The sequence below is a fragment of the Camelus ferus genome, chromosome 5 (genome assembly GCF_009834535.1).
Source record: "Camelus ferus isolate YT-003-E chromosome 5, BCGSAC_Cfer_1.0, whole genome shotgun sequence".
In the NCBI taxonomy this organism is placed as follows: Eukaryota; Metazoa; Chordata; class Mammalia; order Artiodactyla; family Camelidae; genus Camelus; species Camelus ferus.
The window spans coordinates 89,006,213-89,022,088 of record NC_045700.1 but is presented as its reverse complement, the minus strand read 5'-3'; the positions used below and the strand labels follow the sequence as shown (position 1 = coordinate 89,022,088).

Sequence of the window (15,876 nt, the reverse complement as noted above, 5' to 3'; positions counted from 1 at the left end):
ATGATACGAATGTATTTGCCTTTAGCATTATGTTAAAACTCTTTTCTATTTGACTTGCAGCATAAAATGGTGCTTTAATTGAGAGGAAGCTTGCGTTTGCAAAATTGCAAATTGATTCCATTCTCCACTGCCCTTCCTTTTTTGGTGGGTCAAAGAAAGAGCTAAGAATTAAACTGTGGTGGATTTTTCCTTTTGTGTTTTTCCTTGATCAAATCTGAAAGTTGCTTTCAATCCAGTTCAATTGATCCAACATCTACTTGGGGTGAAGCACTGGGGAGGCCCAATGTAGGTTTTCTCAGAAGAGTGCCAGCAGCATAGTCTTAGAATTGCAGGGGTCTTAGTAATTGTCTGGTCCAACCCTCTCGTGCTACAGGCTAATAAACCAAGGTCAAGAATAGGCAGAACAGATCAAGATCAAAGCTCAGCTTTCCTATTTTAGTTCAGTCCAATCAATGTCAGTACATTGGTCCACTTTGTTGTTCTCGCACTCTGATAGGTCTACCTGATTTCACAGGTTAATTTGCTTTTGCATCCTGCTTAACAGGTTTTGAAGCTTGGTTACTCAAAGACTGGTTTGGTTTAGCTCTGTTGATCTGGTAAGTCTGCTGTGCCTGTTCTGGTCAGCAGAGGCCAGAGAGATGGGTATTGTTCTTGGCTTTTTAAGAGGCCGGGCTGGTTCTAGATTACGAGGGAACCTTAGACTGGAGGCCCTGAAGTGGGAGAGGAGGTGAAATGAGGGTTTGCTTCCTTCCTCAGCATCCATGCATGAAGAGAGCATGGCTTTTGGACCCAGATCCCCTGGCTCCATGTCTTGGCTATGCAACTTACTGCAAACCCGAGCAAGTTATTTTGCCTCTTTATGCTTCAGTTTCCTCATCTGTAAAATGGGAGCAGCATTATTAGTAATTTATTGCATATAATACCCTTAGAACAGTACCTGCAGATAACGAAAGTCTGCTGAAGTTCCTCATTACTCTCTTTGCGCCTGCCTTTGTCTGTCAAAAAGTGTACCCTCTCGCGTAACGCTGCTCTGGTCTCGGAGTCAGTGAACTAAGTATAGCCTGCATCTCCACGGGGCGCAGTGGCCTTGGACGTCTTTACTGTGCCGACACGGAAAGTCTGCCCTAGTTCCTCTGATGACTTTGTGCTCTTCTCTAACCAGTGAGATTATTGATTTTCTTTGTCAACCTAGCACTTTGGGGAGTAGTGCACTCTGCGAAATTGACACAAATATGACTGAATTTAGCCAAGAAGTCTTTGGCTCTAACCGTATGATGCTAAACCAAATATTAATTGAGTTTAAAAATCTATCAAATTATTTGATGTCATGGACAGGAAAAGTCAGTTTCTCCATTTCTAGATCTTGGTACTGCATCATGAGGATACAGCCAAGGACTTTCATTTCTCTGTCTTTTTTTTTTTTTTTTAAACATTTTTTATTGATTTATAATCATTTTACAATGTTGTGTCAAATTCCAGTGTAGAGCACAATTTTTCAGCTATACATGAATATACATGTATTCATTGTCACATTTTTTCCCCTCATTTCTCTCCTTGTTATGAATCATGAATCCTAACACCAGTAAGTCATGCAGTTGGATGGCATTTCCTCCACTTTTTGCAAAGGGGGTCACTATGGAATGATGGCATCTGAATGTTCCACTTCAACATTTAATTAAAAAACAGGTTTGCACTCCTGCTGTCTTATGTTATTTACTCTGCTTTTAAGGTTAAATTTGGTAGGTTTGACTTTATGCTGCATTATAAATCATATGTTTGCTTACTTTCTTAACATTTGGTTTCTTTTCATAAGCATCTTTTTTATGAGGTCTTCTCTTTAGTCTCCTTGATATTTTATGTTTGACTGAGGACCATGGTCCAGGCCACCTTTCTTTGGATCGTCCATAAAGAACTTAATTCTGAATAACCAGTTAAAATCAGATCTCATTTTCTGTTGTTAATAGTTCATGATCTTGGAACTTTAGGGTTCAATACGCAATGGCTCTTGGGTTCCATGGGAGGCCTCAGCACATACTGTTCTGCTGCAGGGAACTGTGTGCAGAGTGACCAGTTTTTTGCCCCAGGCTGTTATGTAGGAGACTGGGAAAATAGTTTTCCATTTGTACCTGGTTATAAAATCTCAGTAACTGTGGATATGTCATCATTACGAACTGCTGCTCGTAGCCACCTTCACAACCACCACGATGTCTTTAGCATGAGTAAAGGACTTTGTTTCATTCTTTGAGGAAGCATTTGCCGTGCAAGGCAATATTCTACGCGCTTAGGATTCATCAGTAAACACAACGGGTGAAAGTCCCTTCCCTGATGGAACTGACATTCGAGCAGGGCTGAGGGATTTGGGGGCGAAGAGGCTGTGGTTTGAAGAGATGCAAGAAGCAGAATAATTAGGGTTTCCAGCAGCATCTCCACGTTAGCTTGTTATTTATTTTCTCCTAATTTAAATTATTTTTATTTAACGGAGCGATCTTTCTTCTGACAGGCTGCTGTCTTCAACAAACTCCACACGAGCAGCTTTAAGACATAGCTTCCCCTTTGGGATTGAGTTTCTGGCAATTGCTGAATGTAGCTGTAGAGCTTCCCTAGGTCAAGGCTAGTGGGTTGACCACCCTCTCCACCTGTCCCCACTGATCAGAGGTAGAACCAATCACCACGTTTTAACTTTCTGCTAATCATGCTGGGGCATAGCTTCAGATGTGTTGTTGGAAGAGGTCATTGAGAAGATGGGACTGCTGGTTGACCAGCAAGCTGGAACCAGGCATTCAGAAGCTCTTCTCCCTTCTCCTGCCCTGGGAATTCTGCCCACTGTTCCCACAGTAGAAGCTGTTCCAAGGACGTAGCCCTGAGAGAGTAAGGTGTTGTTGAGACCATCTGGATTGTATAGGTGGCTGAACTCCGTTAAGCCCACTGTATAAACTCTTAGGAGTCTGGCAGTGGCTGCAGGCCCCCAAGACAAGCCTTATGTGTAAGTTCCCTGGCTTACTAAACCTGCCACTTGACAATCTGAAGCAGCCTGCCTCTTTCTTGGGTCTCTCCTTGCCCTCAGTGTATAGGGGCCAGTTTGTGAACCAACGTATGTGCATGAATTCATTAGTATCACATGAACAGTTAGGGTGTTAGGGTGACGTGATGGTGGTATTTTCTGCCCACCCATGTCTGTGATGGGACCACTTTTCCACCAGGCTTGGGGAACAGAATCCTAGAAAAAGTCATATGATTGATAGACGCCAAATTCTCTGTCACTTCAGGAGCACATATGTAGTCCATTAAAATAAGTCATTTAAAACTGTCAGCTCTTCTGTAAGATGGGCCAGAGTGTAGCCCAACTACTTTACTTGAGTTCTGTCTGTCTCTGTACCTAGGGCATGAGCACAGGTGTGGTGAATACAGTAAGATGCAGGCATAATATAGGAATTATATTAATATAATAATATTATATGATATGTTATATATTGTATACATAATATAATATGGTAACATATATTATGCCATATAGTATATGGTATATAACACATACAGTAACATATAGAACAGGTTGCTGTGCTGAATAATAGTAAAATTTCAGCTCTGGAGGGATCTCAGAGATTCTTTAGATTAGTTGTCTTTTTCAAAATTTTTATTTATTTCTTATTCTTTTTTGAGGGGGTGGGTAATTAGATTTTTATTTATACATTTTAAGGGAGGTGCTGGGGATTGAACCCAGGACCTTGTGCGTTCTAGGCGTGCACTCTACCACTGAGCTATTCCACTCTCCCCAGACCGGTTGTTTTTAACCTGAGATCTGTGGCTCCTTTTGAACATCACTGAATTGATCCTGAACATCAGTGTTTGTGTGGAGACATCCTTAACTTACATTAGACTCTCGAAGCAACTGTTTAAAAAATGCTCGTGGAGACCAGATCTAAGCAGTAAAAGTACTGACTTGCTCAAGGTCACACGGTTTTTGGCAGCCTTGGTCCAGGACTTACAATTTGGATCTTGTGACCAGATTACAAATTAGAAATATTTATATCATGGGGAGGTTAAATTAGGCCACATGTTTCTGTCCTACATAAATATCAAATGCTTGTGAACGTCAGGAGCTGGGGACTTGCTGCTGAATGGGGTAGGAAGCTATCCTTTTTGCAAATGTAAGCTGTTAACAGAGCTTTTCAGAATCTTTTTGAAATTGTTAGTAATTTATAGGTGTGTCTATAGTGACTATGGAAAGGAATAAACATTTTTTTTAAACTTTTTTAATGGCTTAAAAATGTAGTTCTCCTATGTGGCCCCTGTTTCCAATGTTTACTGAAGTCCAGTTTCAGACGCCTTGAAAGGATACCCTATCCTTGTCTTAGGACAAAGAAACACACTCTTGTTTAGCTTTGAAACTCCAGGTTGCCTCTGTAAGCTGTAGCGTTTCTTCGTCAGTGACGGCGAGCTCTGGGTGCTGCAGAATCCTGATAATGAGTGTCGGTTCTATGTAGGTCACTGCATCCTTCAGGACAAAATTCAGACGTAGGGAAGTGATATGTCAAAAAAAAAAAAAAGTATCACATTTCTTTCAATAGAAATCTGGCTAATTTTGAAACCTATTTTTTTCAAGGTCTACGTTTTAAACCTCCTATTATAATTTTATTTTTAATGACGTGTTGTACAATTTGAACTACAAAAGTTATGTCCAGTTTTCTCCAACCTTGATAGCCTTAGAAATCAGCCAGAATGTGTCTAATGGTTCCTAAAACCAAAAAAATAGGGGATCAAGACGATATTTTCTGATTAGATTTTTGGTGTGTGGGCACTGATTCTTTGAATCGGTTGTCATTTGGATTAGGGAGTAAAATACATCTGTTTATCCAAGGTCCTTCTGATGGGCAGTTGGAAAATAAAAAAAAACCCTCCTTCAGAATACCCCCAAATAACAGGCACTTTGTTGGTGTGCTTTGTTGAAAGAGTTCGTTTGTGTTGAATGAATGAATGACGAGTCTTCATTTTTAATTTGTGTGGCCGTTGGAAGCACTGTTCCAAGATTCAACAAGACATACCATGGAGCGGTCCTGCTTGGGGAGAAGGGCCTGTAGAAGGCTGCCACTTTTGTCCCGGGGTACCTGAGGGCTCTTCAGAGGAAGGGCACGTTCATTATCACCCAGATCCAAGGCCCCTGGGCAACTTGCAGCCTCAACCGGAGTGAATGGGACCAATAGTGTCAGTTGGATGTTCTGGCTTCTCTGACATCTTCAGGCAGAATAAATACTGCTTCAGAAGACACCTGGATAAAATTTGCATATGTTAAGGTCATGTCGTTGGGTGAGAGAATGACAATAGGGGAAACAGTAAAGTCAGACACCTCCACGTCTACAGCCGGGGCGCCTGTGAAGGCTAGACTCACAGACAGCTAAAGTGACCGGAACCTTCCTCCCCAGCCCGGAAGAGAGGGGGCTTCCGAGACCTCCAGATGATTGTGTGTGACCTCAGCAGCATTCTTTTTAATTCCAATTTAACTCCTGATTTTCTTTTTTTTTTTTTCTCTTCTTGTCCTCAAATCATTGGCTTAAGAAGTTTTGAATGTTTCTAAGGCCTGTAAGGCAGAACTGGTTTTTATGTTTAATTCCCATGCAGTTCACTTGAAATGCAAGTGTGATGGTTAATTTTATGTGTTTACTTGACTGAGCTAAAGGATGCTCACATCGCTGGGGGAAAAAAATGTTTCTAGGTATGTCTTTGAGGGTATTTCCAGAAGAGATTAGCATTTGAATCAGTAGACTTTGTGTAAAGATGTATCATTTTGGGTGGCAATGTGGGTAGTCGTTGTCCAATCCACTGAAGGCCCAAGTAGAACAAAAGTTAGAAGGGCAGATATGCTCTCTGCTTGAGCTGGGACACCCAGTTTCTCCTGCCCTTGGGCATCCGTGGTTCTGGTTCTTGGGCATTTGGACTCAGACCTGGACTTACACCATTGTTCCCCTACTCCCTTTTGGGGCCTTTGAACTTGGATTTATACCACTGATTCCTCTGGTTCTCAGGGCTTCAGACTCAGACTGAATTACTCTACTGCTTTCGTGGATCTTCAGCTTATGGATGGCAGGTCATGGGGCCTCTCAGCCCCCATAATCGCATAAGCCAGTTCCTATAATACATCTGCTCTTCCGTCTGTCTGTCTGTCTGTCTGTCTATCCATTCATCCATCCTATTGGTTCTGTTTCTCTGGAGAGCTCTAACTCATATAGTAAGCATGCCTGAAAATTAGAGTAGCAGGCCTGGCTCCATTCTTGTACTTCTGAATGAATTTTTCCTTTATTCTGCATTTGGGAGAGGGGCTGGCTGGTGTGTTACAGGTCTGCTTATCTACACCAGGCAGGTATTTTTAGCTCTGGACGGAGAAGCTGCTTTGAGGGTCTGGACACAAAAACTAGGCATGTTTCCAAAAATAATGAGTCATTCCAAAAATCGCAGTCTTATATACCACTGTCTTGTCATGTTGTAGGTACTAAGCAAACATTTGAATGAATGATGGCTGCTAATCAGCCACCCACAATAAAGCATCATGGGAGTAAATGTCTTTAGGATCGTAATGACTTCTATTTTATTACTTACGTAATGTTGAAATTGAAAAATCGTTGCCTTCATTTTTTTTCGGAAAGTAAATGAATTTGCATTACAGTTTCATCACTCCAGGACATCAAAACATCTCAAAAACGCATTTCCTGAAATTAAACTCCTCCTGTGAGAATTAATGAATACGTGCTTAGGTGTGATTGTGGGAATGAAGTTGATAATTTTAAGTATTATAAATAGAAGTGTGGATAGCAAAAAATGTGAATTGTCTTAATTAAACAAGAAGTTTACAGAGAAAAACACGTTCAAAGAGCTTGATGCCATTAGCAGTGAGCTTTTCTTTTATTTATGAATTCTTGGCATTCACGTCGATGGTGGCTCTGAGTTGGAGCTCAGCCCAGGCTGAGTCGTGGGGAACGTATCTCACCATCGGTCTGCCTGGAACCATGCACTTTTAGAAGGATGATCGCCTTTATTCCCAATGACACTGTGAGGGAGGAACTGTTTTTATTGCCCACCTATTTGGAGATGACACTGAGGCACAGAGAGTTTAAGAAACATGTCTGAGGTCACACAGCAAGTGATTGACAAAATCTGGGTGCAGCCTTGGTCTCCTTATCTGAAAGCTTCTGCCACTCGGACACCTGCCTCCCACTAGCCCGCAGGTCATCATAGTGACCGCAGGCACAGGGCGGCTTTTCCCAGTTACTTCGTCAATGGCCGAGGTGCTTGTGTTAGCTTCCTAGGACTGCAGTAACAAGGCACCACAAATGTGGTGGCTCAAAATAATGAGAATGGATTATCTTACAGTTCTGGAGGCCAGAAGTTGGAGATCAAGGTGTGGGAGGGTCGTGCCCCCTCCAGACTCTCTAGGGGAGGGTCCTTCTTTGCCTTTTCCAGGGACTGGTGGCTCTTGGAGGTCCCTGGCTTGTTGTGGCGTAACTTAACCAGCACCTTCATCTTCACATGGGCCTTTACGTGGCCTCCCCTGGGTCTCTGTGGCTCACCCATCCTCTCCCGACCCCTTTCAGGTCATCTCATCCCACTTATTTTATTTTTTTTAATTTTAATTTTTTATTGATGTCTAGTTGATGTACAATGTTGTATTATTTCCTGGGGTACAGTAAAGTGATTCAGTTATACATACACATATCTCCATATATCTATTCTTTTTCAGATTCTTTTCCATTATAGTTAGTTACAAGATATTGAGTACAATTCCCTGTGCCTCACAGTAGGTTCTTGTTGTTTATCTATTTTGTATATAGTAATGTGTATTTGTTAGTCCCAAATTCTTAATTTATCCCTCCCCTGCCCTTCCTAGGACATTCTGATTTGACCTCAAAGATGTGTAATCTGTTAATTTGATGGTAGTTTCTGTAGCTAAGAACTACGTGGTCTTGTTGTGGGGATTGGAACCTTCTATTCCAATCCAAAATCTGAGATTTGTCTGACCTGCAAGGTTAACAGTACTCAAGGGCCAGATGGTTGGAACTCAGGGCCGTCTTGGGAAAGGGTTCAACTGCCACAGCCATTGATAACCAACCAGATAAAATATACTCTCAGGATGGGGTTTCCAAAATTACTCTCCTTCGCCTCAGGCATTATTGTTACCTTTGTAATAAACACATAGCTAAATAAGACCAAACCTCTCCCATACCCTTTGCCTAAACCTCCCTTTAAATACGGGTTTAAGTCAACCTTCTAAAATCTAAGTATGGATTTAAGGCAACCTCATGATTTTTATATTTTTCTTTGGCATCTGCAGCACAGCTAATTGTACAGCAGGAATTTTCAACCACTAGCCTGTTCTCACCCCCCATATTTTTTCTTCTGTTGTTTACTTCCTCTTAGAATAACCAGATGGTGTGAGCCTTTCGAGGCACATGCGAGGCTACGGGTGTCAAGACACGGCAGGAAAAGGAAAGAAGTCACAGTCTTAGGAGGTGGATTTATGGAAGCATAGCAGGAGGAGGCCTTTTCTTTTTGGAGATGGTGGCGGGTGGTTTTGCTGTCGAATTTAGTGTAAAATGAGCCTCAGTGAATATTTTTCTCGTCATTTTGAACTGCTCAGGAATAGTGGGAAAGGAGCGAAGACTCTTGGTTCGGGTAGGGAGCTGCTGAAGGTGGGGTGGATAGTCACAGTCATCTGCGATCAAGCTGTGCCTTGGTTTGTGTATTTATGAAAGGACTAGATGGTGCGGTAGATACCGGCCGTCCGCAGAGAAAGGTAACTGCAGATGGAGAATTTACTTACTTTTTATTTTCACGGCAAGTGGCTCAGGAGAAGCAGTGAGCTCCTGGCGGGCTTGGGGTTAACAATTCGCAACTCCACTAAGACAAAAACCTGCATTTGCGTTCATGGCTGACCCTGGGGCCTGGGAGAGCTAACACCTTCCCACTGTTCTGCTGAAGATGCCTCAGCCTCAGTTCCCAGTCCCGGCAGGATTGGAGGGCAGCTGTCAGCATCAGGGGCGCTGCCTTCCAGAGCCACAAATGACAGAGAATTTTCTCCGGAAACCTCTGACTCGGGCTCAAAGTGCTTCTAAGCTTCCATGTTTCACATGAAGAGACCTTTCAGAGTGCGAGGGGGAAAACAACAGAAGCTAATGGAAATGCTCACTGCGTGCTCACTGAGACGCGGGGTCCAAATTAGCATGCTGGCACCCGAGCTCCAACAAACTCCTGGGAGAAGAAGGATCTTGTGTTAAGCGACTGAGCTAATCACCCACGACCCCAGTCATTAACATACTCCCCGGCCCCGCCTCTCCGAGCTCCCTTCTGCACCATGTGGACAGCTTTTCACAGCTTCTTTTCCATCTGCTGAAATAAACAATAGCCTTTGCAACCAATGGAAAAAAGCAGCAGCAGGTGAAGCACTATTTTTAGACATGCTGAAAGCTCAACTCTGATTACTGCATTTTCACACCTAAAACGCACAAGATGCGAGGCTGAAAAAAATGGATTTTTTGCCAGCGGCTGAGCTCAAGCTATCTGCTGTTTTTTGCATGCTGCTTCCTGCCCGACACGTCTTGGTGTCATGGGAGATGGCCGGAGGGACAGCGGTCGGGTCACCTTTCGTGGCACCTCTCCCGTCCTCACCTAATGGCATTTTATAACAACTGCTGCTCTTCTCTCCCTCCTCTCTCTTTCACATTCTAGTGGAGAGATCTGCTTACTGTGCATTGATGTGCAGTGGTCCATGGTTCCGTCTTCTCTGCGATGTCCTGATATACGCACCTGGTGTGCTTGCCATGTCACATGGAGAACTTCACATGTTAGTGGGTTTTAGCTGTTCTCTCGTGTATTCTGCAGAGTAAACCTGCAGGGTGTTGGTCTTCTCCATTGCACAGATGGAGAATGTGAGAACGAGGTCTCGGAGAGGGTGAGGGGCCTGCTCAGCCGACCTGCCTGGTCATGGCAGAACGTGAGTCTGAACCCAGGTGTTTCAGATTCAGGACCTCACGCTCCCCTCACTTTTCCTGCTGCCTTTCTCGCTGACTTAATTTCAAATCATTCTAGGCTGCAGGGGGTAAGACTCCATTTTTCTTTTGATGTTTCTTTCTAGCTCTTTGATTCTATCATTAAGTAAATCTATTCTGAGTACAGTTTTCCTTTTTTGGAGTGCTACAGTAATGACTGGTAGTAGCTCAGATGTCAAATGCCTGCCATTTCCCTTTCCTAATTGAGACAAATCCATTATGTTCCCTGCTTGTTTTCCCTGTACCATCAGGGTGCCTGATCTAACTGTCCCTACTGCTGCTTTACTGCTGTGACGCTGAATCTTAAAAGCGTCGTGGTTGTTGGCACTTGGGCACTCGGATTGTTCCGATGGATCGTATTAACCTGTATCCTGCTCTGTGTCTAGTCTCCTTTTGACTGCTCGTTGCTTCCTCATGACCCCTTTTGAAACTCAGGGACTTACTCTGCAATGTCACCTACAGAAGGTCCTTGAGGTCCCCTTGGCTAATATTGTGCTCATTCATTGTCTGGGAATAAAAGACTCCCCCATCTCTATCCTTCTAAATTCACTGTCCTTTATCCTCACCTGCCCCATGCTAAGTTACCTGAGACGGATCCCAGGGGGCAGCCCAAAAATAGGGCTCTCAGCTTGGGAACAGACTGAGATCTGAATGGGTCCTTCTCCACCCCCACTTCCCATAGAGGGTTTCCTCCTCCCATTCTGCTTTCTCTGAGACCCAGAAAATGTCTTGAGCCCCTGCAGAGCAAAAAATCAGAGTGATTCCAGAGCTTGGATGAAGACACTCAGGTATCCTCTGAGAACTGCAGGAAAACAGAAGATTGAGACTTTACTCCTGCTATCCCGTTTGTCCATGTGTCATTTATAAATGCGGTTATGCCAACAAGAGTCCTTTGGTTGCAAGCAACAGAAATGGACCCATGTCGATTTAAAGGAATTGCCTGGACTGCAGAGCAGCTCACTGAATTGAAGATGGGGCTGGCGGAGGGTACAGCTCAAGTGGTAGAGCGCATGCTTGCAGCATTCACGAGGTCCCGGGTTCAATCTCCAGTACCTCCTCTAAGAATAAATAAACCTAATTACCTCCCTACCCCAACCCTCGCCAAAGTAAAATAATTAAATAATACAATAATAAATATTTAAAAATTTAAAAAGATTAGTTAAAAAATTAAAAAAAAAAAGAACTGAAGATGAAGCTGAGCAATTGACCTTGGCAAGAAGGGAGCCAGGGTGGGCAGGGAAGCAGGAACCACCCTCAGGACAACTCAGCCTCTGTCCTCCAGTCACTTGACTTATGACTGGAATTAGAGACAGGCTGAATGGGCTGGCCAGGTCATGGGGCGACCTTCGGGCCAGACTGACAGTCCACTAAGCTTCTCCAAGGGAAATCTTCTTGGTGCTCACTCCAGACGAAGGGCAAATGGAGGAGAGGCAAGCAAAACCAATGTATGTCCCCTACACTCTGTGCTTCTCCCAGGCTGCAGAGATGCTACAGAAAGCATTGCGCAGTTGTCCATGGTGATGGGCCCCAGGGCCCTTCAGAACCAGCAGGAGAGTGAGGAAGGGACTCAGAGACCAGACCTGTCAGGTGAGGCAAGCAGCAGCTTGGAAGTAACAGTGGACAGTGACTGGGTAATGCTGGGCAGGCAGGCAGAGGGCATTCCGGCAGGAGAGTGGTATCAGGTAATGCAAACACCACAGAAAGAAGTGTGCAAGCAGGCGTGTGTAGGGGCCGGTGGAAAGCAGGGGATTCACGTAGGGCTGGTAGCGGGGCTGAAGAGCTGGGATTTGGCATCAAGATGCTCCTCATTTCAGGAGAGAGGATCTGGCATTGCAATCCTGGTCTCCCCAAGAAGCTCTATTCTGATGGAGTCTGTGGGGGAAGGCTGCTTGTCAGGACTATCCCCAAGCAAGACTGTCAAACAGGGAAATGCATTTCCATTTGGAAAATCCTTCCCCTTTGCTTGGTGATGACTGTCTCCATTACGGCGTAGAGTAGACGGTACTCTTTTTGTTACGTCTCTTCTAAGCTGCCTTCAAAAGCTGGGTCAGATACTTCATTCACACTAGGGTGTGAGTAAATGAGACTAGCTTAGTGGGGATATCTGCATTTTTCACCAGGAGTAGGGAAACCCAAGAGCTGAATCTCTAGCCGATGGGATCTCTTTAGTTGACGCGTGTGGGCGAGAGTAGGTAACAGATGAATTTGTGTTGTGGGGTGTTGGGTTCACCCGGAAGTTAAGCTATTGATTTTGATGCTCTTAAGAGAAGCTGTGAGAAGGAAGAGCAGAATGGGAAGAGTTAAGGACAGTTGTCCTTCATTCTTTGTAAAGTGTAATGACCCCCAGGTGTTAGATCTTCTCTGCCATCACATTGTTGGATATAAATATAACCCTCCTTTTGATGATCTCAGTTGCCGTCGTCCTGGTACAATTCCGCGATGCTCTTAGCTAAAATCAATTGTGTGTCGGAGCCGGCTCCTGCTGGCATGCAAGGGTGACACTGTGCGTCTCCTTCCAACCTGGAGTTCAGGGACCACTGGTAGCTGAAAATTAGGCATGGTGGGAGCATTTACACCATGGAAATTGGAATTGCTTCAAGGCAGACATTTTTTTCAGAGAGTTGGCTGATAAACATTTATCTGCATATAACTGGATAGAATTCTTTCTGAAGCATCACTTTTACATACCTAATACTCTCCCTCCTGCAGAGGAGAACACTTTAATACGAGATACTGATGAGCGTATCAATGTGTAGTTAAACTTTCCAAAGCACCTTTCTATTTACCCTTTGCTATTAGCTTTTTTCACCTTAAAAAAAAAACATGCTGTTTTCTGATTGCAGTAGAAATGCACCCTGAAAGGACTGGGGATTAGAAGAGTGGAGAGTGTGAGCCAAGACCCTTTTAACCCGCTGTTGTTGTCTGGCGTTTTCTCACGTCCTCCTCTCTCCTGTCTGTGTTCCTGGAAAGAATGACAAGTGTCAGCCACCTGTTCCGTCTAATGAGTTCAGGACAGCATATGCTTCGTTCTTGGATTTTGGCCTCCTGACACGGGTTAACGGAGACACATTCTCTCCGGGTGGGAGAAAGCCTACTGTAATTGCAAGAGCATTTTCAACAGAGGAAGGTTTTACACATTAAAAAAAAAAGTGTTTGAAACAGTGAATATATAGGAGATGAGTTATTCTGGGGCGAAGTGCACTCTTCAAAGAAAGGTCTGTTAGCTTTTGTACTTAAATCAAAAAATAATCGCAGCACATATATAGAGATGTTTACCATTTAGTAGCTGTTATAACTTGCTTTTATGATCATAATGACTGTTATGCATATGGTTAGAATTCCTAATGCAAGACTGAAAGAAGAGAATTCTTTAGAAAATGAGATATTCTAAAGCATCTAAGTCATTTGATATCTCTGAGGGTGAAGAATGGAAAACGATTTGGAGAAATGGGATAACTCTGGTGCCTTTGGACAGGTTCAATGCAGAATTTACAAGTAACACAAAAAAGCTTAGTTATTTCAAATACTTAATGGGCTTTGCAAAGAGACAACCCTAAATACTGAATCTGATGCAAAACAACTGAAGTGTTACTCTAAGAATAGCCTGTGCTTTCACTTAAATACAAAACAGTGCTCTCCATTTAGACAGTGGATAAAAAACTCTAAATAGTAGGAGTCATTACCTTGAACTTGTAACTCTACATTATTCAGTCGGCATTTACTGAGCACTTACTATGTACCACACACGGTGCTAGGCCCTTAGGACACAAGATTATGGTGGGAAAGCAGCCCCGCCAGTAAATGGGAGAGAAAAATCCAAACCTAGGAATGAGGGTGAAGAACTCAGCTCTTCCCCACTCCACTAAAATTCTACCTTAAGTTTTCCCGAGGACATAATACATTTCTGACTGCAGGCTCCTCCTTAAAAATTCTTTTTCCTTTATTTTATTTTTTATTGTAGTATAATCAGTTCCATGATTTGTCAGTTTCTAATGTACAGCATAATGTCTCTGTCATACATACACATGCATATATTCGTTTTCATATACTTTCAGTCCCCTCCTTTTTTATATAAAAAGGCAAATGATATAAAAGTGCATACTTTTATTTCTTTAATTTTTTCCTTATAAAAGTAAATCATACTGTTTGTGGAATAGTAAGAACTTTCAGTGGAGTCTAAAGAAAGTAAGTCACTCAATCTCCCAAGTCAGAGAAAATCACCTTTTAGACATTTCCCCCAGAATATTGTTTATATGTATGTGTAAATGTATCATAGATTTCAAGTTGGAATTATTTATAGACACAATTTTATATTCTGCCTTCTCCCTTAAAAGTATCATAGGCATTTCTGCACGTTGTTAAATTTTTGTACCAAAACCTGCTGTTTAATTTTTGGCTTTTTCGTCACACAGGTGCTATAACTTACTGAGCACTTCTTCTGTTGTTAGACTTTGAGGTCGTTTCCAACATTTTGCTACTGTAAGTTACAGCTATCTTCAATGTAGCTATCCATAGGTAACTCTGGTAGAAAAATCTTTGTGCACGTTTCTGAATGCGTTCATCCCGTATCTCCTTTGGAATAGAATTATGGAATTGAACAATTAGGGTAATTCTAATAGCTTTTGATCCATATTTCCAGACTGCATTCGCAGAACATTTCCTACTTTATTTTTCCATCTGCAATAATGTGAATTTTCTCAAAATGTCCATTTTAATATTAATGTCATGGATACAAGTGATGAAGTTGGGTTCTGAAAAAATATTTTGTGATGATTAGTTTTCACAGAGGTAAGATAGATACCATTCTTGCTGCTCCCACTGCCTGATTTCTCTCCCCCCAGGTCACTGGGTTACATTCAGCTCTCTTTACACATCAACCCCTAGGAGAGACCATTCTGGAACCCTCTGACCACTTCTTGCCCCCTTTCATTTTTCTCTTACTGGCGTCAGTTGGTATTAAATATTTCTTTCTTTCTTATCTGTTGTCTCTGGACTACTGCACATAAACTCCTTGAGGGCAGGGAGCTTGCCTGGTTCCACAGCACAGCGTGTGGTCAGTTGGCAAGATGTTGAGTGGATGCACTAAAATAATACTTAATTTGATTGCTTTTATGTTGTTGAACTTTTTATTCCTTCAGCAAGCCCGAGTGTAATGTTACATAACCAGCAACTGTCAGATGTTTAGTCCACCCTGTTAGTAACTCAAAGACAGCTGCTGGCTTAAGCCTTTTCCCCATCCATGATGTCAGCTACACAATTGCAGAGAGAGGCCTGACGCACTTGCTTGGCATCAGCAAAACGCAGATATCAATTCGTGGTGATTGGGCTTCCCAGTTTTGATATTTGGGATTCTGAATTAAACCAGGATAGCATTATTTATTTTACGCCGTGAGCCATCTGTGTTTACCGCGCTTTTCCAAATCAGATTTTTTTTTTGCTCTATTTTATTACTTATTACAGACTTTTCTCAGCAATCCAAGCTGTGGACTAGTCTGCACCTGCTGAGACTTGCTTAGTCACCACGACTCCTTGTCATAATGTCTTAAAATTAGCAGGTGAAAATAATCCATGCTCAGGGTGGGATTTTTGGGCATATAACCCCTGGTTGTTATTCAGTCATTGCAGCTTTTGCAGAAGGCACGGCAAGGAAAGAGGAAGTGGCGGGGAGCAGCCTAGTTGTAGATTCAAGTGGCAACGAGAAAAGGGTTAAGATCCGCGTGGCCAAAGGTTTGGTTCACCCCATGGTCGCCTGTCAAGTGATGAAAAGGCTAGATTTCCTCGAGATAATTTGTTTCTGGTTGATTACTTAGGGGAGGACAAGCCCTCTTTCCCCAAGCTTCTC

At 42.9% G+C, this 15,876-nt stretch overlaps 1 protein-coding gene across 2 annotated transcripts in view; it reads left to right on the top strand.

Annotated features, from left to right (window-relative positions):
- Nucleotides 1–15,876, top strand: part of DNER (delta/notch like EGF repeat containing) — a 264,234-nt gene that overhangs the window by 45,158 nt on the left and 203,200 nt on the right. The window lies entirely within an intron of this gene.